Source organism: Peromyscus eremicus, chromosome 10 (assembly GCF_949786415.1).
Source record: "Peromyscus eremicus chromosome 10, PerEre_H2_v1, whole genome shotgun sequence".
NCBI lineage: Eukaryota > Metazoa > Chordata > Mammalia > Rodentia > Cricetidae > Peromyscus > Peromyscus eremicus.
Window position 1 is genome coordinate 87,340,370 of NC_081426.1, and position 25,457 is coordinate 87,365,826.

The window sequence follows — 25,457 nt, forward strand, 5'->3', positions numbered from 1 at the left end:
AATACTAAATAGTTACTGAACCAACCCAAGCATATTGCTAAAAGAAAAGGTTGAGAGATTCTTCAGTCCCATATCAGAAGAGCCCTCTGGTGTGGGACAGAAGGAAACCAATAAAAAGGGACCATTGTCTTCAAGATTCTAATTCTCTCCATGCTTACTTTTGATTTCTCAGAATCCTTTCTTATATGTTATGTCCTCTTTAAATCCAAACTTTCCATTTTGATAAAAAATAAGTTTTTCCAATAGCAATCTCTGAAGTCTCCAGAAGGAAGATGGGGCCCCAACAACAGCAACTCTACCCAATCCAGAATGATGCCATGGTAATCATCATCATACTACACTTCTTGCTAGAATTTCAGACAATCTTACCCATTACTCTAAGACTTGCTGCAGAACCTACAGTTAGTCTAACTGAGATTTAACTATCTGAGCTTTCTCACAATACCCAACAGAGATACCATCACCCCCTAAACAGCAGGAAGCAATTCTAAGAAAACGACGCCCCTTCTCCCTTAGGTTTCATAATTCTCAGGGTTATGGATGATGGTTATAGGGTTGGGGTGAAAGAAAATATTAAACTTAGTATTCTCCTTAAAAAAAAAAGGGAAAAGAAGAAATGGAATGGGTACGTATAAGATATTATGGTAGATTATTGTATATACTAGTAAACAAATTTAGTAAAATAGCAGCCTTAGATAATTTGCACTATAATTTGCACTGTTATGGATCCTTATATGTTGATACAAATGTAAACTATTTTTATATCCCTGTTTAAGATAATTTGTATATTGATACAAGTACAGAACTATATTTGTTATAATGTACATATATTTCTACTCTTATTTGAAATATTTGTTTATTGATACAAATATAAATTTCTATCTGTCATACTGTATGTATGTTCTACTTCTGTTTAGGATATTCTGTATATTGATATATATTTAAGATTATTGTCATATTGCGTATAGCACTATACATTCCTACCTCTGTTATAAATATCTTGTGTATTGTCACAATTTTGAAGTCATTGTCCTTTACCATACATTTGCTTATAGACTGTTTACCTTGTTTACGTGAAGCCTTAGTCCTTAGGTTATTTCGGTAGATAAGACTTATAGATTTATAGTCACCTATGCTTGTCATCTCTATAGTTACGTTAGTTAGGTTATCCAGATTTACAGATACATAGGTTGGATGGACAGGTAATCTTCAAACACTTCATAGACCTAGAGAATATGGTATTTAAATAACTTAGAATTCTGTTGACGTGAGACACAATTGCTCCTGGCTGCACCAATTTGATCCCGAGAGAATGTTGAGCTTCTAAGACATTTCCAGTTGGAAGTTTGTCTTCTTGGCACAAAATGGCCTATTGGGCAAAGAACTGCCCTTGCCTCAACTGCTGACAATACGAGTGCTGTCCTTCTGGACAAGCGGGACACAAGGAAAAGTGACTTCTGAACTCTGCCAAGACAGGGTAAGATGGTCTTTCAGAATTCCTGCTTCTAAAAATGGTCTGTCAGATACTCTAGGCCTGTAGCCAATTTGAATGCACCAACAATGCTGAGAAACATTAGATGACTGTCCAGGCTGCCAGCTGTCTCTGTCTACTCTTGCAAGATTCCCGAAAGTTGCTTGCATCCATCTTCCATTTCTCAGGTACCATTATATTCCTTCTCAGGTCTTTGATGGGATTGAAGACCAGCAGTTACAGTTACAACTTAATATATATATATATATATATATATATATATATATATATATATATATATATATATACACACATATAATCTTAGGTAGAACATATTAAATATTAGATTCAGGTTCTTTAGATAGGACACCTTTTGGAATGATCTTTGTAATATGCCATTTACCTACACTCTAGGCTTCTCTGGATTTTAGTATGTGTTTCTTGCTTAATATTGTTCACATTGGTTGTAGTTCCATCTTATCTAAGTCATTAACCCTCTTTACCCCTGGACAATATTTGATAACATTTCCTTATATATAGTTTTGTATTAGGTTAGAACCTTCTTATTTAGACAAAAGGGGGAGATGTAGTGGGTAGCCATTCCAACCTTGATCTGGAAATTCCAACCCCCATTGAGGCTTCGGTAACTGTCATGCCTACAAAGCGGGGCCAAGAGAGGACCCTGAAGACCCGAGATCCGTAGGCGCTGCTCTCTCTTGGTTCCTGGACTCTGGACACTGGAGGTAGACCAAGCAGAGTTCTCCAGAGAACACCGCTGGACTGCGCTGTGTCTTCCCCAGACCCTGCAACCTACCTATCCCTTCATTTGTAAGTTATACCACTAAATAAACCTCCCTTTTAACTACGTGGAGTGGCCTTAAAAATTTCACCAATAGGAAATGACTTATCTCAATCAAAATAATGTATTGATCAAAAATGACACCAAATTAGGCAAACAATCAAAGGAGAACAATCAGAGACCTTACTCTACCCCACATTGTGCTCACTACAAAGCTGCAAACATTGTGAGGGTATGAGGAGGGAATCAGCTGTGAGGGCCCTAGTGAAATCATCGCCAAGTAGATCACTGGAACACAGCATCCCAGAATTGTGCAATCAACTGACCCTTGAAGAAAGCAAAGTGAAGCCCATGGAGAACAGGCACCCAACACCTACATGCAGGGAAAGAAAGAAATCACATAAGCACAGACTTTACAGCTTTTTACAAAATTTAACTCCAGGGTAGATCACAGGCCTAAACATAAGACACAAAATTATAAAACCTAGAAGATATCACAGAAGAAAGTCAAGGTGATCTTGGATTCAGTGGTAACTTTTAAAATAAAAGGCCACAAGTAACTTATAAAAGGAGAAATTGTTAAGTTTATCTGCTGCTAAAACTCTGCAAAAGAAGAGTGAAATAGTCTGGGAGAAAGCACATGAAGGGGGTGTTCTCCACACACAACATTTTAAACAAACCTGAAAATGGCAAAAGACCTGAAAAGACACCTCACCCAAGATTTATAGACAGCAAAGAAGAACAGGAGAAGACACAGTCATCTGTGGGTAGATAACTTGAAACTAACCCAACAGTGAGATACCAAGACACAGTGATGACCGTTCACAGCACAGAGGTGACGGGATATGGACCAGCAGGAAGGTTGGGGTCACCAGAGGGTACGTGAGGTGATATGGCACCTTGGAAGACAGAGTGGTCATCTGTCACTAAGTTAATCATGCTTCCGTGTTTATTCAATATGAGTCACGCGGCTTCCTCAACACCTTTAGCTTTATTCATAAAGGCTGCAACTTGGAAGCAACCATGTCCTTCTGTTGGTTAACAAAGAAACTGCAAGTCCATCTATTTAACAGAATATTATTCAAGAATAAGAAGTAGTAGTAACCCATGAGAAGACATAGGGAAACTTTAAAAGAATATTACTAAGTGAAGCAGTCAACTGGAAGAACCTACGTCCTCTATGAGTTCAACTGTACAGCATTATGGGAAATAGAAGGAGTACAGACAGTGAAAAGATGAGTATCCGCCAAGAGTTCTGGAGAGCAGGGGAGAAAGGAATAAACAAGCAAAACACAGGTAGTGTTTGTGACATTGAGACCATTCTGTACGATACTGCAATGAAAGATACATGTTATTGCAAACTTGTCCCAAGCCATGGGATATACAATACAAAGGATAAACCCAATTATAACTGATGGACTTTAGCTAGTAATATATCCATGTCAGCTCATCAATTGCAACTAACATATCACACTGCTGCAAGACATGAAGAACTGCGACTAGAGAGACGTCCCAGAGGTTAACAGACCTTGCTGCATGTCCCAAAGACCAGACTTCAGTACTCAGCACCCACACAGAGCAACTCAAAACCGACTGTAACTCCAGCTCCAGAGGCTCTAACGCCCTCTTCTGGCCTGTGTGGGCACCACACACATATGGCACATATGCATGCAGATACATATGCACATAAATGAAAATAAATGTTAGAAATAAAAGGAAACCTATTTTCGAAGTTGCTAAGAACAAAGGAAACTGGTGGGGGTGGGACGGAGTTACTGTACTTTTCTACAGCTCTAAAACTGCCGGGAAGTAGAGAGTCTCTTCATTAGAAAACAGAAAACTTACTATGAACTAAATGCAAGAAAACCCAAAACTCACTGAAGGAATGGGCGGAATGCATGATGGGTGGAAGGAAAGTAATGAGTAATAAGGCTTAAAAAAAGTAATATACTGGAGTAAGAACCCAAAAATGCACAAGCCTTATTATGGTATCTGGGTTTTAATGCAAGCCAAGTTCTTTTTCAAGCTGTATAGTCATAGCTGTCCTTTAGAAGACAATGCTCCTGGAATAACTGTGGAACCAAGAGAAGGAACCTCGGGAGAGGGAGACAAAGGCAGCTGCACCAGTCCAAGTGAGATGCGCTTATGAGATTAAAGCCGGCCCAGAGTCTCAAACCTATTCTAATGACTCAAACTTCTTGAACTAGAAAAAATGCAGACTATCTCCATAGCAACTAGGAGGAGGAAAACATTCCTATAGAGGATTTTACAAAAGGGATGGTTACAGGTAACTGCAATTTCCTTTCCTTCCATAAATCATGGAAAGCAGAGTAGGGTTTTATTATTATTATTATTATTATTATTATTATTATTATTATTATTATTATCATATTGGCAGTTTAGCTTGAAATTGGAGGAGGGGGTTGTACTGGCTCCCTTAGATAAAATTCTAAGATTATATGAAACTGATGTGTATCTGTATGGCTACCATTTACTGGTCTCTTTAGAGCTCTTTTAGAAAATAATTAACCATCACTAGATACAGAAATCCCTGCTTCTTCTCCCTGCAGCAACCCAAACAGCAGTGACCTCATGACAAACAGCTGACTCCCCTAACAGGGCCACAATTTCCACAGGGCCCATTTCCACCTGCCCTGTGACAGTGGCCAACAGGCTCAGTTTTATCTATCCACAGCATCTCGATGTTGAGACTGTTTTCCTCTCCACTCACAACCATATGAGCTTGTCATACCAAACTATCAGCCACTACCAGCAACCTGTGGACGAACCCACCCCCAGCAGAATTCACATCATGAATTTTTTGAATACTAACTATCCTAGATACTAAAAGGTTTAGTAGCATTCCATTCAGCTCTTTTGGTGAGGCGGCCATGCTACACAAGCGTATAAACAATAATCACAGAAATGTGAGCTGGTATGCACAAGCCAGGACGTTCTAGCCAATGGAATTTAAGCGATGGCAGGAAGAAAGAGAATCAAGACTGCATGGTCACCTGTGGCAGCTGGATGAGAGTCGATGCCATTAGCCAAACTGAGGAGCAGAACTGGGAGGCGGAGTACCAGTTTAATTTTGGACATGCTCAAAAGGAGAGGCTTGTGTAGATTTCAAGCCCAGGAGTGCAGTAAGCAGTCATAAATAAGGGACTGGAAAAACAAATAGCAGGAAGAAACAAAGACTTGTAGCAGTAGTTGACAAATAAGTGGAAACAGAAAAAGGTCCCAGGGGTTCGTGATCACAGAAGAAACAGTAGCACTGAAATCTAAGAACTAGATTGGAAAGCAGAGTAGAGCTGTGGTAAGAAGCTACATGTTAAAGAGAACTGCAGGCAACTGAGGAGAGCTGGGAGCAGGAGAGGGGGTCCTCCCCAGGGGAGAGCACACCAATCGGTCGTCCAGTGCCAAGCGGCCAGCCCTGAAAATACACACACAAGCAAACACACATACAAGCAACATTATATGGACCAAACAGGAGACGTATCTATCTATATCTGTATCTGTCTAGATATGTATATCATACAATAACAATGAAAAATGAGGCCATGAATTTGAAGGAGAGCAGGCGTGATATATGGCAGATTTTTGAGGGAGGAAAGGGAAGGAAGAAATGTTATGACTACATTATAATCTCGAAAAAACAGAGGCGATTAAGAGTCAAATTTGGGGTGGAGTCTCTAATTGCACAGGAGGCAATGGGGTATGTCAATTCCAGCATTTTGATCGTGGACAGGTTGGAGGAAGGTGTTGCTTCCGTTCTGTGTCACTATTCACCCAGTGAAACATGTTCCATGGAGCACCATCTACAGTGGCCCTCCATGACACAGACAGGAGAGAAGAGGCATGCAGAAGGAGCCTTATGGAAACAGGAGATGTACTGAGTTTGGGATGCCCGTAGGCCAACAAGATGGGGATGCCTACATCAGATGCAAAGAAGGAAAAACTCAGGTCAGTTCTACAGAGGTAAGACTTGAATTCACATGACTAGATGAGACCACTGAGGGAGATAAGAAAGAATTACCTACATTGTAATTGTCAAGTGTGGACATATGTCATACCTGCGGAAAATATAATTTGTGGGAGAAGAGAAGGGGAAGCAACACATTTTGGGTTGGATACGGATAAGGAAAAAATTGTAGGAATAAGAGAAGTCTGATAGACACCATGGAGATAAAGATTTCAAGTGGCCAGCAGGCTGTAGCTCAAATCCCAGAAGCATCAAAAGAAATGAGATCAGAGAGGAAAGCACAGAGGTTAGCCATTTCAGAAGGGTGAAGCTAGAACCTCGTTTAAAAGGACTTCAGGATGGTATCAATGGAGCATGCAAAGAATGTTTACAATAGTAGAAATAAGAGTACTTATAAGCCCAGGATAGTGAGCCAAGGAAGTTAGAGAAAATGAAAACAGGAGAAGAGGAGAGAACTGGAAAGTAACACGGAGGAATCTGACCATATGAATCTCCGTGGCTTGGGCATCAATCGGGCAGCACATGTCTTCTTTCCCTGTGAAGTGAGTTCTCATCTCTCTCCTGTGAATTCAGAGGCCTGGAGTCAAGGACTGTTAAAAGTGGGTTCACAGGCATCATCCTTGCAAGTCGTTTATTCTTAGCTATGCCATGTTGCGATGCCAAGAACAGTCTAATTCTCCAGAGAGATTCTTCACCCCATCACCTCATTACCCTAGCCTGCGAAACACAACAGGAACATGAGCAACAGCTGTTGTATATTCTGTGGGATGATCGCCTTCTCCTTGAGCTAAATAGAAACTTGCAATGACGAGAAACAGTTTCTAAGGCTTTTGTGTGTATGGGGGTGTGGCAGGGAGCAGGTGGATGCTGTACTCTGTTTAAGAAAAATTGCCCCTTTCCTACAGAACTTTGGAAATAAGAAGAAAGCGCAGAAGGCAAGGAGTCATCCTTTCTAAGGGTCCCCTGGGCTGGTTCTGTTCTCAGCCCTGGCTTCCCCTGTTCTGCCTATGCGCTCAGTTTTCATCCTTCAGCTGGAACCCATTTATTTTTCTCTCCTCTCCAAGGTGGCTGGTTTCTTGGCGTTTGTTTGCTCTCTTTGCTTCTTCACCAGAATAAGCAAAGACGTGAAAGCGCCTCAGGGTGCTGAGTGACAGGACACCCAAATAAGTTTACAAGCACTTGTAAAAGTCCATGCAGGAGTCCTGTATCCCCAATCAGCTATCCAGACCTTGGAGAACAAAGCCTGGATGGCACACCGCGACAGCAGCCCTGAGACCCCAGCCCCAGCAGAACTCAAGGATGGTGCAGCCACACTGTGCTCTAAACCCAACCGCTGTTCAGAGCCACCGGCGCCACACGGAGAGAACACCGCGCGTCCACATGTCCACATGCAAACAGCATGAGAGACCGGCTGGGTGTGGGAGAAGCGCACACCGCGCAATGCACGGCCAGTAGTACCCTCTTGTCCCCATGCCGTCCCTCTCCGCGCGCCTCCCGGGTGCCCGAGCTCCCCCAGCCTCACCAGGCCGCCGCGTAACTTTCCAGGTGCGCAGCTCGTCCAGCGTCTCGGCGTCCTCCACCACGCCGCCCTCCTGCGGCCCCAGCCCGGCTCAGCTCAGCTCTGCCCCGCTGCACCGTGCGCACCGTGCGGGGTCCGGGCTGCTGGCGCCGCCGCTCGCGCTGCGTGGGAGCCGGGGACGCGGCGAGCGCGCTGCGGGCAGGAGCTGCGGCGACGACGTGGGTGCTGCCGCCGCCTCGCTGGTCTGCGGGGGCCGCTGCGAGAAGGAGACGCCCGGGAGGGAGGAGGGAGCTAGGCGAAGAGGAGGGACGGAGGAGGGCGGGGGTCAGCCTGGCGTGGCGTGGGAGAGCCCGGAGCCCGCTTCCTTGAAGGTGGGGTCACCGGCGCCGGCGCGAACCTGTACTCCCGAGCCAGCCTGCAGCAGTCTGCACTTTATACCTAGAACCTCCGGAGTGAGGCAACTTAAGTAGGGCGATAACATCGTGGATGCAAGCGGGTGGTTGGTTGTGTTATTATTTCTATTTCAAGTGTGTGGGCCGAGGGAGAGGAAAGTTGAGGGGGGTATTCATCATCGCCTTCCCTCTCCACCCCTGTGCCTCCAGCCTGCTCTACTGCAGGCTCTTGCTCTCTAGCTCACTGGCTGGCTCTTTCTATTCTACCTTCCTTTCCAGAGCGCAAATCTGCACGCACACATCCTGGACATGCTCTTTGGTGTCACAGTGGTGCCCTTCTAGAAGACACGTGACCCAGGGGTTGCTTAGCCGCACACTCTTCCAGCACTCTGGAGCCTGACCTCGCTTCTAGTCTGCCGGTTGTACGTGATGCATGCTGGGGACAGTGGCTGAACCGAGTTTCAAGGGGCAGAGAGTATACTTCCTAAAATCTGTAAGGCTTTATTAGCACGGAGCTTTCTTGGTTATTCAAGCAGGTAATTTAATACTCTCCTGTGGCCTTTTAGGCACAGTATCCCGAGGCGTGCATTATAGTTTTCTAAATATAAATAGATATACTCACCCACCGCAGTACGCTGTGCTCTAATGTTCTGGGAGTCCGCTGCAGCGAGTCCCCCTTTCTTCCTTCTCCCAGAGGAACGTCCTGGCACATTCACAAGGACAAGGGCAGTTTCTCTGCGGAGTGGACAGTACAGTGAGGGTCTATTCTTCGATTTGTATCCAGAGAATGTTAGAACCCGACTCCCTGGGGGGTATCAACCACCAGGAGGCTGTGGGTCTCCTGTAACTCCAGCATGCACTATTACATACATAAACCCACATAGAATGAGGCCCGTGTACACTTGTTGAATGGGGCCATTAAGTTCCAGAGGAGGAAAAAATGGTTGTTTGTTTTTTCTGCTAACTGGGGAAAAAATAAGCCCAGGTACTTTTTCACACGTTGGTACATTTTTTTTGCTGGCCTCCAATACCGCCTAACCAGAGAAGATGGAGATGAAGAATTCCAAAGAAAAGGGGGAAATCTATGGGAAAATAATTAAGTCATGAGTAAATTATGGTAAGAAAGGATTTTAAGTCAGACTTGACACATTGAGTCAAAGCTGCCATGTTTAAAGAATACAAGACACAGAGAAACCCTGCCTCGAAAAACCAAAAAAAAAAAAAAAAAAGACACATAGTAGGAGTAAATGCGTTTCATGAACACTCTGGGTCTAGTGTGTGTGGCTCTAGGTCAACCAGGAAACAGCGGAGTTCTGGTCATTGAGGTAAAAGCTTGGAAACCACTATTGGGGTACAGACAGCGGTGGAGAACTAGAGTTGAAGAGGAACTTGGGTGCTCTCCTAGCAACCAGGTAGTCTTCTTTCAGGTCAGCTTCACTGACAGCAGAGAAACGGAAGAAAAACAAACAATCCTGGGAGCAGGAAGGGGGTGGGGAGGAGGTGGGGAGGGGGAGGGGAGGAGGAGGGGGAAGAGAGGACAATGAAGAAGAAAGAGCAGAGGGAAGGAGGAACACTATTGCTTTAGAAGTTGAGGCTCTCACACATTCTTTCTCTGAGTGCTTTAAGCAGACCCGGACTCACTCCCGGTGTTTACTCCTAGAAATTCAACAGCGAACAAAATGAACTTACCCTGTCAATTTAGAGTCTATAATCCAGGGGGAGACACAGACATCAAACACATAACTGTATATGTGATAAATACTGTGAAAGAAAAGAATGGGAATATGAGGTCCTCATGTGAGTCTGCCACTATTAATAAATAACCTAAGTAAAATGTCTGAAATGATAAGGACATTTATTGTTTCATGCAGCAAGAAGTCCCAAGGTCAAGAGGCTGTAGTTGGTCAATTCAGCGACTGAGTAATTCCAGGGAGGGTTGTGAACTGTTTCCGTTATTCTGCTGCTGTCCCTAGCACGCCAGCTTTATCCTCAGAACTGCTGCACCCATGGCTTCTGGACTGGAGACTCTCTAGTTACGCAATTCTGACCCTGCCAGAAGGCAACACAGTGTCTTTTTCAAGAACAGGACAGTTTCTCTCAGAAAGTTCCAATGAGATTTCTTCTCACCTTCCATTTCTCAAAACTGGGTCATGTGCCCAGCTCCAGAAGCTGGGAATAGTGGCATGTTACTTTGGTTGTTTGACTTGAGTTCTTCAGGATTAGCCCGTGAAATCTTCAGGACTGCAGTCTCGAATTGGATGACTGAAAAAAAAAAAGAAAAAGAGGAGGAGGTGGCGATGATACTGAGTAGGCAATGTCGGGTCTGCTAGAGGAGCTCAGGGACATTTCACTGAGGAAAAATAATGTCATTCAAACTCGAGATGAGTAAGAATCGGTTGGAGGTGAGGAAGAAGCACCTGCCGGCAGAGGGACTCCCCAGGTATGAAGTCTGACCTTAATGACAGGTAAAGGCTTGTGTACTTTTTCACTTACACTGTTCACGGCACCAGGCAGGAGGTCCTCAAGAAGCAAGCTCAAAGAGTTGAACGACTCTTGTCACTGAGTTGACAAGCTAATCATCTTGACTTCTTCAGTCTCCTCAGAGAGCGAAACGCCATCATCAATTGCCTTGTCTCTGCCTTTGACAGAGGGATGCAGCTTGCCTCTAAGCTCCTTCTGAGGTGTGTCTTTGGTCCTTGGACACACAAAAATAGGTGTTAATAGTTAAAAATAGTCTTCTCCTCTTGGATGTGACTCTACTACACTTGGCTCCCCTGACCTCTCTTAAACCTAGTCACAAGAGAATAGGTATCCTCATGAGGTCAAAGCTCAGGTGTAGCCTACAGTGATTCGGAAAACAAAAAGGCCCACCTCCTCATTCTACACACAATTACAGAAGTCCCTGTGCACCATCATGTCTTACAAAAGTCTCTCAGTGTCTCCTGCTTCCCCCACTACAGAGAGCCACATTGGAAACTGAGCTGAGAGCAGGTTCTAGGAGTACTTCCAGACTCCTAAAGACTACTACGTTCCTGTTCAGTCTCTTCCAAATGGAGTTCTGTTTTCCTGGGACAAATTTCCACAGAGGAGCCTCTGAAGATCCATTACACAGACTTGTTACTCTCCTTCCCCTTCCACAAAAACGATTGGATCAGCTCTGTGCTGCTAGCGTCAAAGTCCAGCTTAGCATCCACAACACTCTAAGCCCTTTCTGGGACATGAAAGGAACAAAACTAGCATTCTGGTGGTTCACACTGCGTCCTCTCATTGGCCAAGCTTCTCTCCATCTCCTGCGATGGCTTCCTTTCCTGCTTTCTTCCTTCACTTGTTTCCAAACGATTTTGAAATTTGGCTTCTTGAGCAGCCATTCCAACTGTGTCTTCTTTCTTCTGGTTTTGCGAATTCCTAATCTCAGAAACCTATCAGGTGCCTTTGGTGCTTTGGTGTTCGGGTTCCAACATCACTTGGCATGACAAAATAGCTGGGCAATGGGTTCTACTGGTTTCTGTGCTATAGGACTTCTGGGCTGCCCACACCACCATCCAATGCCTCCTTGATGCCCCTGACTGCAGCACAGTGGTCCTCTCTGACACCACAGCAAGATGATGCTCCAAGTTTCAGACTTGCTCACCTCTCCTACTAGAGTTGAAAACAGGGACTTTGTAGGATTGATCTTTACAATTCCATAAGCAACCTAGTTCAAGCCTCTTCATTTTATAAAAAAAAATAATTTTAACAATTAAACTTCTTCCTGTGTTTTGTTTTTCACCAAGATATCAAAGACCTGAAAGAAACACACACACATATATGTGTGTATATATATATATATGTATATATATATATATATACATATATATATATATATATATAATGTCTCTGCTTCCTCCATGAGAATGAAGTATTACTATTTCTAATGTCATATACTCTTCCAAGCCCAGCGCTGGGACCATTGTTTCATTCCAGCATGACACTACCGAGGCCTCTCACTTGCTTAGGATTCCCCTCTGATCCCAGTGAGAAGAAGGGTGAGCTTCATGGGTATTAATTACAGGAACATGTGAACTTTTTCCTGCCTCCCTAGGCAACAGCTAGAACCTTCCTGTATCCCCTACCTAAATTGGCCTTTGTCTGGACAATGCTCATCTCTTCCTTTTACTACAGCAATTTCTGTCCAGTCTGAAAGATCCCAGGGCCCTGTCCTCTTTCTATAATAAATCATTGCTTGTAGACACCTGGTCCTCCTTCAGAAACCCCCAGAAACGCATTTAATCTCAGCCCTTTTCATGGCATGTATCATTTTCTGCTTTGTATTACCATTGTCAATCTATGTTTGTCCCTCTCTGGTAGACTGTAAACACCTAAGGACATGGCCACCATGTGCTTCACCTTTGCTTTATCTCTTCCAACAAGCCGTGACTCTGATTCCTACAGTCACAAATCACCCAGGATAATTAAACGTATGCTTCTCAAATTCTACAGAATACGGAGAATGTTCTTGATTTTCCTTATGAAATAAAGACAATGGATTGGAATGATAATTACTTCATCTGAAAGTTAACACTCTGCCTAATCAGGAATCAAGAGATAGTTTTCCTACAAAGTACCAAACTATAAATTAATTTAGTTGTCTGGTTTTATCTGCATTGATTTTTATTAAAGAGTGATTTTTTTCCTAGTCGTGAGTACTTATTAAAGAACACAGTTGTTTGGACATGATTTGGCTCTAGACTAATGGTGCTATTTGGAGAGGTTTTGGAAACTTCAGAAGGTAAAATGTAGCTTGAAAAAGTAGGCGATTGAAGGTGGGTCCTTGGGGAGTGGGGACCTTGTCCCTGCATCCTTCTTACATTCTGTAGAGGAAGTGAAGAACTGCCTCTGCCATGTATTCCTACCTCAGTGAGTTTTACCCGAGCACATGGAGCATTCAAACAATTCCACCCAAGCTGAGCCAAAAAAAAAAATCTTTCCTCTTCTTCAAGTAGTTTCCTTCAGATATTTTAGTCACAGCAACCAAAAAGTAGCTAACATGCCTGTGCACACTCTCTGAATCAGGCCCATAGTGTCTGGCATCCCACCAGTCTGCACTGTTTCAGATGACCACATATCAAATACCTTGGCCTCTCAACCCTTCAGTTTTCCCATAAATAATCTCATACCTAACATACATCTCACCCAGCTTCAGCCATCCACTTCCGCAGTCATACTTGGACTTGTGACTGAAATGACTGATTCTGATAGCCTATGTGCACCCCGTATCAGCCTGGACCTATCTCCCTCCATGACTGGGGCCTTGGGCTCTGCTTCTCAGCCACAATAGCATTGGTGGTGGCTCATGTTATCACCATGGTTGTAATGCTGAGACTAATATTGCCATTTAATTCAACCTCCCTGGAACTGAGGTCCACACTAACACAGCTTCTGTAACACTCATTGTTGAGGAATTCTCAGTAACTCCAGCCCCATGGACTGACCTGTGTGAACTCACAGGAGTTCTGTCTGCCCTCAATGTTGGCTGGAGGGGACCCAAACACATCCCAGAAATACAGTGGGGCCCATGCCTTGTGGAGTTGACCTTGACCACTGAGGGGAAGGAGCCAGGATGAAGACAACAGATAAATTGTTGGCCTGTCTGCCCACCCAAGAGCTGTTCGAAGACTCAGTGGTTCTTCACCTCTGGCAGCTCTTCCATGACTCAGCAACCAACTTTGTTGCAGAGAGGCTGTGGTCAAATTGGTAATGTACCACCCTGTGCTACTTTTTTGCTTCCATTTGCTCCCTCCCTCCTGCTGCCCATGAGTAATCCCCTTGCATAAAGTCTTGGTAGTAAGTGTGGGTTCTTTGCATTCTATTTTCTCAGGAACACAAGCCAAGAGACTCTTCTACTCTGTAACGACAACCTTCCATCCTTTAAGCCTACTTACTCAGTTACTTTCCCTTTGTGTATTTCTGATCTTATAGAGACATCTATTTCCTTGAACTTTAACTTATTTTCTGTTTTTATTCAGTTCCTGAACAGTTAACAAGTAGTACATTATTCACACTCTTGGTACTTAGTCCTAACCTTACCCATCCTGGAGGAAGTCTACTTCTCACATTCCTTTATTTCTAGACAACAGAGGGCTAGTGAAACAAGCTAGATATAAACCCTTTCTCAAAGTCCTAAATTCTTAGCCGATGAGAGAAGATCAGACTGGTAAAAACCATTTTAGAGAGCTAGAACTTGTTCAAATTAAAATATGCACAGCCTGCTACCAGTTCTACTTCTAGACATGCTGTATATCCTAGGGAACATTTCACTCAGGTCCATAAGGGCCCAAAACAGAGTTGCCCACTATTATAACTTCTTTTGTTATATTTGTTAGAAGAATAGGGAGTCTCAGTGTCTACCTCTGAGAAGATAAACATGTACACCCCTCATGAATATATGCCAGACAACACTTGGAAATAACAGATCAGATATTGAAAAGGCAAAGATAGTAGAAAATTAAAACCATGAAATATGTGTGTGTGAGAGAGAGAGAGATAAGATATGTATATAAAGCCCAATAATTTTTATATAACATAATTTAACTATGTATAAAATATAATGCTTATTTTGCAAAAACATATACAAATAAAAGACACAAAATACTCAAATAAGAACGTTCAACTATGTAAGAAGCAGAATGGGAGTGGTGTGTTGGAAGAAAAGAAATAGTGGAGGGGATAATTCCTGGGGACAGATAGAACATAAACTGAAACATGCTTTCCAATGTGGCTGAGTATTATACAGACTGTAGGTTAGAGTGGTGCAGATTGCCTGTGAAGGGCTGCTTCCAGAGGCAGCTCTCAGACCTCTCTAAAGGGGAAGCATTTGAATGAGGCTGAAATGTTGAAGCGAAATCATCCACAGGATGATCTGGGGAGGATTGCTGGCCAAAAGGCAAAGGAAAAAATGAGTGCAATGGCTAGAGGGAGCTTGGTGAGTTCCAGGAACAGCAAGACGTCCATGGATGCTGCACAGGAGAGTGTGGATCAGTGAGGTACAGGCTGTTCAGAAATGGGAGGCTGGGGGCAGGATTACAGTCCCAACAGGAAAAATCCTTCCATCAGTCTCATTTAGGTCCTAAATATTCCATGACAATTCTACTGAACTGACTGGTCAAGTTTCTTTCTCTTAACTATAAGGGAAACAGCCCCAATTTTTCATCCCTTTTTTCAAATGTTCATTTCATCATTCTTATTTGTGGTAATTGACTTCCTTGACTTTTCACAGTGAAAATAACAGTAAGTATTATGGTTTGAATTATCTTCCAAGAGTAACATGAATTATGCCAACTAGAAATTCAAGTGTGTGTGATTACATACATATGTACATGTATATATATATATATATATATATATATATATATATATATATTTCATACATAAACATGGATAATCAATTTCAGATCAGGAAACAAAAGGAGTATTTTAGTCATATCAAAATTGTTCTTTAATTATAAAAGCATTCCATTTTTTTTCTAAAAATATGTGGCTATCTTGACTGGACTATCAATATATGTTAATGTGCTTTACATGCTACAGAGATGAAACCTCTGGAGGTTAGAATACATAAGGCCTAGAATGTTCTTTTTTAAATTTTATGTCTATAGGTGCTCTGTAGATATGAATGCCTGTGCATCATGTGCATGCCTGGTGCCCACGTATGCCAGAAAAGAATGTGTCAAACCCTTGGAGTTACAGACTGCTGTCAGTCACCATGTGGACTCTGGGAATTGAACACCAGTCCTCTAGAAGAGCTGGCAGTGATGTTAACCACTGAGCCATCTCTCCAACTGCCCCCTCCCCGAAAAAAAAAACTCTTAAAATGGTTCTGCCACCATCTGCTTCATGGCATTGGTGTTTCAGTAGCATCAGATCTTTAGCAGGAGTTTCTAGTGTGTGAAAGCTGCATTTGTAGCTTGTCTAGGGAGGTCAAAGGAACACGCTGGTATCTTAGGAGGACTCAGGCCCAAGTTTCTGATGTTCATAGGCATGTGCTTCCCAGGGAGTGTGTGCAAATGCAGGTCCTGATCCACTAGGTCCCTGTCTGAGATCCTGTTCAGCACTTTTCCCAGGCTCCCTACTCCATTGTAGCTGGTCCAGGGATCACATGTTTGGGTGACAAGTCTCTTCCTCCTGTTTCTGGTGGGCACCACAGTAAGAAGACCTCTATGGGATCTTAATTGGCCTGGACTAGGAGGTAATGATAACCTTGTAATAAGTTTATCTAAAGAGATCACTGAGGATTAGAAGGTAAAGGACATAATGCCTCTCTATATGCAGCATTCAAGCTAAACATGAGGAGTGAGTAACAAAAGAAACAAATATGCACTCACTCCAGACACTTCTCACACAGAATCAGGGGTGCCCCCAAGCCTGTTTTTATGATGTTAGATCGTAGCAGAGCCCTTGCCTTTATGACCGTTACCATCAAAGAGTTTTATAATCCAGATGCTCCTGTACCTGGTAGGATTAAATTGTAAACTCCTAAGGGGCCAAACCAACCTTTCCTTCATGGTAATCAGAGAAGATCTATGGGGGGAATGGTATTAAAAATCTATTCAGTCATAACTTCCATCCAGAATGCAACATGGTTTGAGAACGTGCTCCCCACCACAACCCGGTATGTCTTTGAGTGCAGTGACAAGAGATGAGTTAACTGTTTGGAATCCCAGCTGCCATGTGCTCCAACAAACAGGAATGGCATGTTACCACAGATCTATAAATGGCACTCCCAACTATAAATTTAAAAGAAACACCCATTCCTACCTGAAAATCAGTAGAGCAACATGGTTGATTTTTACAGCTGGCTGGGTTTTGAAGTTTTATTTGTTTTATATGCTGTTTATATTGTCATTACAGACTAATTTACATTAGCAGTAATGTCAACTTAATGCCAAAATAAGGAAGATAAAATGATTTGAGTGCCATTATTTGGCTTTCACTGGCTTTTCTGGAGTATAATACTATATGGATATGGACAGTTATTTTCCTATCTTGGTAGTCAGATAGCAGAACCTTAGTTTGAAATACATTATATTTGTCTCTTCATGTAACCAAGAAAAGCTAAATCCATTAGGACCTTGTTGGAGATACAAAGTCATCTCATTTCCCAAATTCAAACTGTCTGTAACTGATCTTTCCAGAAAATCCTCTAAGACACCAAAAGTTTCATTTAATCAGTAAGCAATAATATTTCCCTGAAATGAGGATAATTGAGAATCCTGCTTAGAATCAGTCCTTCATTGGGTCAATTTGTTTTGCAGGTCTTGCTCAGTCCATGTATACAGTGCACCATTAAATGAACTCATTTGATGCCATAACATTAGCCAGGGAGAGCCATCTGCTTAGAGACAGCAAATCATAAATCATCTCCAGACCTGTGTGTAGCCAGCCTGGTGCACTGGAAGGCTCTAAGAGGAAACTAATCCTCTGTCTTAACACATTGTCAAATGCCACTTATTATTTCCATTTCATGACTTTGGGGATGGGAGTACTACAAAGTAACCTAACTTAGGTGTAGCTGAAGATTTCCTGTGTCCACCCAGCTCCTGCAGCTGCTCAAACCCAAGTAAACACACAGAGACTTACATTACTTATAAACTGTATGGCCATGGCAGGCTTCTAGCTATCTAGTTCTTTTTTTGTTTTTGTTTTTTGTTTTTCAAGACAGGGTTTCTCTGTGTAGCTTTGTGCCTCTCCTGGAACTCACTTGGTAGCCCAGGCTGGCCTCAAACTCACAGAGATCTCTCTGGCTCTGCCTCCCGAGTGCTGGGATTAAAGGCGTGTGCCACCACCGCCCGGCACTATCTAGTTCTTATATCTTAAATTAACCCATTTCTATTAATCTCTAAGTTGCCACGTGGCTTGTGGCTTACTGGTACTTTTATATCTTGCTTCCTCTGTGTTTGGCTGGCAACTCCTGACTCAGCCTTCCTGTTCCCAGAATTCTCTTCTCTCCTTGTTCCACCTATTAGCTATTAGCCAATCAGCATTTTATTTATTAACCAATCAGAGCAACACATTCACAGCATACAGAGTGATAGCCACAGCACTTAGGTGTCCATTTTGTTTTTGTTTTGTTTTGCTTTGTTTTCCTTTCCTCTGCTTATGTGTTACCAGCTTTGCAACTTACTCATCTGATTTCCTGTGGAGAGCCTGACTGGGAATAGCTACCAGTTTAACTGTCCAGGGTGGTCTATTGAAAAACAGGCTCCTATGTTGATGGCATACAATAAAGTGTATGCATGGATTGTCCTCTCCTCTAGTTACTTCATTGTATGAGCCAAGGTCAGCAGCTTTCAGAGACCACAAGGATGCACCACAGCATCCGGACTGGCTGTTTACAGACATTTGCCAAGTATACGACACACACACTGGGTCATCAGCAAACACTCTTGAATGGTTATGTGAATATCAGTAGGTTTGTTAGCTGTAAGATCAATGATGAATGACTTTTTTTTCCCTTGTACTTTTGTTTAAATTTAAGAAAAATGGAAGAGGCATGCATTGATTTTTTTTAATTGTGTGTTTTTAATAGAAATTAGGCAGCCATAATGAATAGTTGTTTCACTTTCCTCCATGACTGAATAGCTCCTTTACTAAGAGAATATTTCAAAAATGATGTCATTAGTATCCCTCCTGCAAGAGCCAATTGCCATGGCACGTCCTGAGATTTTGTGTGGGAAGTGAAGTCCATCAGCATTGAGAGAGGAACAGTTTGAGGGATCTGCTGCAGGGATGGTAGACACCAAACTTTAGGGTTAGGCCAGAGATGAAATATTTTCTGGTTCTGGTTGCAGGTTTTTGGGAAAGAAAGGAATTGCTTTGTGGAGGATGTGGGTTAGAAAAACATATAGGTAGATGGTGTGGATGGGGTTTCCTGTCTGCTTTGGCATCCAACTTATGCACCCAGCAAGACTGAAGCCGCCTGGAGGTAATGCTTTCTGGGTGGACAGTGGGTTTTGAAACTTCTTGTGAGTCCATATTTGTCTAGCTCAGAGGTTGTGATTTTTTGGTCTCAGAAGACTTTTATAGTCTTAAAATTATTAAGGACCCTTACATATTTTTGTTTATGTGGGCTACGTCTATCAATATTTATCATATTCAAAATTAAAGCTAAGAAATTTTATAAACATTTGTTCATTTTTAAATAACTATTATTAATAACTGTTACATATGAGCACAAAAATAGCTGTTATCCAAAAATTAATGAAAAGAGGAATTGTTTTTTTTTGTTTTTTTTTTTTTAGTAAATCTCTTTAAGGCTGACCTGATAAAAGATGCAAAAATCTAGATTTATGTATTGATATCCATGGTCAATGGAATGTTTTATCATCTATCACAAGGTATGTGAGAAACTCCACTGAGAATGAAAAAAGAAAGTAAGTTCTCAGTGTTAGGACAGCCGTTCTGATCCATGATGCTGACTTCATTGCTGTTGCCTGGTGGAAGCGGTGAAGGGTAGACAGGCTTGTTTTGACTCACAGTTTGAAGAATGCAGTCTACCAGCAGACGTGTGAGGTAATTTGTCCTGGTACATCCTCTGTCAGGTAGCAGAGAGATGGAGTCCGCTGCTTACTAAGCTTTCTCTTATTTCCCCCTTTATTCAGTCCAGACTTCAGACCATGGGATGATGCTACCAATATTAAAGGTAGAAATATCCTCACAGACAAGCACAGAAGTGTCTCCTAGAAAATCCATAACCTAGTTGAGTTGACAATGAAGATTACCCATCACAGATGCCTTGAAAATGTCCTAGGGGCCCCCATGGTTCCTAGACCACACCACACTGAGAAGTGCTCCATACTGAGTCCACATTACTCCTTATGTCATAAGTATTCCTTAAGTTCATTACCACTCTGGTTGTCTCCGAGTTTCAGCCAATGGCATAATTAGCTTGTCCAAGCTCCACCTTCCAATAGGTAAAAAAATAAAGAAAATGTGTAGAATCACTGGGCTATGGGAAGGATTCTCAGTTCCCAAGTGCGAGTGAGTAAGACAAAATATGAGTGAAATAAGATGCATTTCCTCAGATGTAATACTTATATTTTCTTGATTTTAGAACTAGATAATAGTCCTCATCGTGAAGCTGAGTAAGCTTCACTCTGTACGTGGTTAAGAGCAATGAGGCCAATTTCAGGCCCTTTTGTTTTATCATTTAGCAGTTGCTCTAAAACCCTGGAAAATACAGAGGGAAATTAGCCACATAGAGGTCTTATAATAGCAGAAACTGTCCATTCATGTATTGGTCATACCATTGATTCAACAACCAGAATTGTAATCTAAGAAATCAAAATAGAAAAAAGCAAGTTCTCTGTTTTCTAGGTATTTAGAGTAAAACAGAAAATTCTGACATTTGCCTTATGCTGATCCTTTCAGTAAATATTAATTCCATCCACGCACCTTTACTGAAACATAGGTAACAAAGAAATATTTATTGTGGAACTCCACTTAGTAGGCTACAAACCTAAATAAATAATTAAAATAAATCATGCTAAATACAATTAAAATTAAGTGTAAAGCTTACAGGAACTTTGAAAAGAAAAAGTATTTAGTGAAGGTTGAATGCTAAGATTTTTTTTTTTTTGTCTTGGCAAGAATGTCAAGAGATGGGGCCATTAATTCTGTCGTCTGAAAGAGTCAGATGCCAATGTCACTGCCTCTATTTTCTAACCTCACGGAGCCTGTTTGTGAATACAAATGAAGTCATGTCTATATGACCCCTAGCACATGTTATCTGTCACAATTAAATACTCTGTAGCATTCTTTTGGTGGAGATGAATGGGTTTACATTAGGTAAAGAAAACTATAATTTGTGAAAGCAAAGACATCTAAAATAATACAATGTTCAAGAAATAAACGTGATAAATGTAGTCAAACACCATACAGTAATTATTGAGATAAAGCCAGAATTTCATAACTTATGTACAAGAACCTTTTCCTTGCAACACCTACAGAGTAAATTAAAGTAAAATAAAATATAAAGCCTTTGATAGAATAAATCACAGGGCTGGAGAAAAAAAGACAAAGAGGTTAAATGTGTGAGCATAAGATTAGGTAGCACCTCACAGCTTTTATCAGTTAGTGACGCTGCGTGGAAATGGACTTTGCAGCGAGCTGGAAGCCTTCATGATTCAGCTACTTGAGCAGGTACTGGACTTTCACTCTTTCATGAACTGGCCAAGACTGAATTTCTGAGGAGGCTAGAGTTTGTAAATATTCTCTTCAAAAGTCCCTAGACTGTAAATTCTTCAAGGATGCTGCAGTAAACTCACACACTAAAATACACCACACACACACACACACACACACACACACACACACACACACACACACACGAGCAAATCTGAGGCATTGCAGGGACAGCATCTCAAGCGTAGGCAGGTGGACCCAGGGGGAGTCTATGTACTGCTTACTACACTGCTTACTGTCCCAAGACATGTGCTCTCTTATCTCCTAGGACTACCATAGCAACATGGTATAATTACCCTGATAGCATAAAACAGTAGGAATATATTGCCTCACAGTTCTAGGAACTAGATGTCTAAAGGTATTACAGTTCACCCTCCAAGGGTTGTTTATCTCTCTTTGCTGTCTGTCTGCTCCATTGCCCCACAGCAACCCTGTCTTCTCTCATGGTAACACCATCATTTTCCTGTCTCCTTAGCCACAAACCTCAAGCCTTCCACAAGGCCCACCACTCAGCAAACTCCCATCTCAGTCATCAAGTCTTAAACCTTCCAGTGTTGGAGTCCCTTAAATTGGTCCAATCACGCTTTTTCTTGGCTTCTGCTTTACTCAGGGTCCTAAACGTCTCTCCTCTGTCCTATTACAGTGGCCACTAAACAAGGCCACCTGCAGGTGTGCTTGACCTCACTCTACAGGTCACAGTGCAGACAATTTACTCTGCAGAATGTGAAGTCTGACCATGTCGATTTCTGCTAAGATCTTTCCCTACCCCAACCCCCATTCCACTGCACACAAAATCAAGTCCAAACTCCACGCCACAGCCCACAAGCCTTGCAGGACTCTGCTTCTGCTCATCTTTGGGCTCCATCTCTTCCTTGATATATCTGGCACAGTTAAGGATTTAAAACTGTGTTCTCAGAATAAGTCTTGGTCCCCCTTTCCTGGTGCTTCCTCTGCCTCACTTGATCTTCTCTATCTTGCCTCTGAAATCACCTGCTTTTGGATGTTCTTTCTGCTGTCTGAGTATAACTAGCCTTCTTTCCCTCTCTCACATCTATGCTGGCATGCTTCCTTCTGACACTTAAACACTGGGTGTCTTTTTTAATGTTGTCCATTCCCCCAAATCTCCTACAACCTTTTTCAGGACAGCAACTGCCTGGGTTCCATTCCACAAGCAGACTGAGCAGGCAGGCTCAGTGTTTTTGCTCATGATAGGAAGATGAACGGGTTACTCATCTCAGGCTTATAAAACCTGTGGAGCAGAGGACTGGTCAATTCAGATACTGCAAGAGAGCTTACAGCTAATAGGGAAGTCAAGAAAAATGGGGATACAAAAAGAAAAAGTGAGTTGGTATAATCAAAACTAAATTATTGCAGGCAATATCAGAATTTAATGTGTTTGGTTAAAGGCTTTTGTAAGACCAGAGTTTCTGCTGCATTGTCTTTAAAGCAAACCATATAGATCAAGTCAGAACAAAGTGAGAATTTCCAAATATAAAAATGATGTCATTTTTTAGGTCTTCAAAAAAGGAGTCAGCAGACCGATATATTGCTTTTGACATTTTATTCACACCAGACAAAGTAGCTCTCCACGCTACCTCTCTCCAGTCAAAACAGAGACATGGTATAAAAATACATTTATTTGGGGAAAAATAGAGTAGAGAAGCTATTCATTTTCTGATTAGAATTGACTCCCAAAGATATCTGACCTGGCTTCTGACTACAAACTTGCTTGCCCTGCCTCATCTCACCCAAACACCCACACCTTGAACATGGCTCTGGCATTCTGGTCTGAGTGGGCCCCCTACTCTCCTCTTGCTCTCTAAGGTACCACCACAGTTCTTTCTTGGCTCCTAAGGTACTGTCTGATACTCAACTTACCCTACAGTTCAGTGCATAAGTGTCGCTAGACTACCACCCCTGGGTCTTGGATGCAGCCTGATTTCTGTTTGAAACACTCCACTTCCCTTTTAAGGGGTATTGCTAAACTGCATTTGAACAATCAACAGCATATCTTAAAATAATTTGATGTTCGAAAGTTCAAAGGTAAAATCACGAAGAGTCATGAGGTGGGAGTGGAATCTTGGGCACTTGTTTTTGTCTATTTGGCTGGTGAAAATGATATTATATTAAGATACCTGGGGGACGTGGAGCAATGGCTTTTTCAAAACTTGAGGCCTGCTTAGAGCTAAGTTCACTTTTACTTTTGCAGTTGAATAAAAGCTTCCTGTTCCAATGTTGTCCTCAATTGAAACCAAACTTCTTATTCCACATCATGGTTTCCCACCTAGGTCCTGCATCTGTGGTCTAGTCCTCCGTCCTGAGGCCCTGCTCTACTCTACAATCCATTTGTAAATGGATTACACCAACAACTTCAAACTTGCTTTCATTGCCCTTATTTCTCATCTTCTTGGTCTATTCTTTATGTATTCTATAATAGGCCACATCACTTCCTACTTTTAAAATCATTTATGGACTTCCCATCCATTAGAATGAATCTAGTCCTCTGCCTTCTCAGTGGGCCCAGCATGGTCTGACTCATGCACTACCTGGTTCATACCCTACAGCAGTAACTAGCCACTGATCTCCCATTAAAAATCCTGCTCCATCATATCTGATCTTTCACTCACTGGGGCTTTGCACTTCCTGTCTACTTCTCCTTGCAGCGATAATTTGTTTCATCTTTAGTTCTTGGCTTAGTATCACCTTCGCTTGGCACTGTCAGATCCTAACCAGTAAAAACTTTGTCCTGTTTCAGATCCATATACTTCCTTCACAGGACTACGTGTACTCACCACAAGAACTAATGATCACAGCTTTTTATTTTTAATTAACTTACTAGTCCTTTTATCTGTCTCTTACACTGTAATGGGGGGGTCTAACTTATTCTAGTTGGCATTCCCAGGACTTAACCACATTCAGCAGCTGCTAATTAGCCACTCAGTGTGGCGTATTGAGTGAGTAATCTTTTATTGTATGTGCTATGATAAGTTTAAAGGATATTTTCATAATTGTGTGGGATTTTATTAATTGGATGTATGATCTGCACTAAGGTTCTATGAGGTCATAGTTCAAGTTGAAGTCCCATTTTTGTCACTGCTTTATTCAGGGAATGCTGCAAGTGATAAGGCCTTGCCATCTATTTTTTTTTTATTCAATTCTATCAAAATAATATCCTTATCCGGAAGAGAATGACTGAAATAGAGCCCTTTTATTACATTCACGACCTCTTTAAAACTCCAAATCTAGAGTAGAATAGAAAATAAAGTCAAGATTTCTCAGTTATCAAGGGAGTGAGAGCTTTTGAATGAGAGGTGGGGTTGTGCCTTCTGTTTTCTGAGCATGCTCACAGGTGGCCACAGGACTCGATCTCTAGCATGACTTCTCAGGCCTTTCACTTTTACTGGTCTCCATTTCATTTGCTTCTTCAACATCTGCTTTCCGTCTCACTCCCAAAATGGCTTCCTCCAGACTGTGCCATTTCTGGAACTTTCCTCAGTCCTTCTTCTTTCCTTCTTTGCTCTTTTCTTGGCCTCACAAGGAATCCGCATGGCTTCCCGTCTCTGTTCATGGGCCAATTCCACAAACTTCTCCTGTACTCCTGCGCCGTTCTTACCCTTTTGCTTGTCTTTTCTTTAAACTTGTTGGGATTGTCAATAGAATAAACCATCACGATTGTCAGAGATAACAAAGTCACCACAACCTTTGGTCAAGCATTAGCTGAGCCAGACATATTAATTAGAACAGTAGTGTCCCCTTAGCAGGTAGGTTTAAAGACTGACTTTCCTGCTCTGTGGATTTTGGACTAGAAAACTGGTCTGGAAAATGAATTGGATGGATAGTGTGCAAGAAAGGAATTCATGTTTTCATCCATCATTCACTTTATGCCCCTTCTCATCTCAGGCATCAGGGTCTAAGAGTTTGTTCAAAGAGCTCAGAAGGCTCTCCTTGGCTCTAAACTTAAACGCATCACTATAAAACTCATTCAGACCTTGCATCTCTTCACACACTTGCATCAAAGCTTTTCACACACCGGCAGCAGACTGGTAGGTATCTGTGGCCGTTTCTTTTCCTGTTGA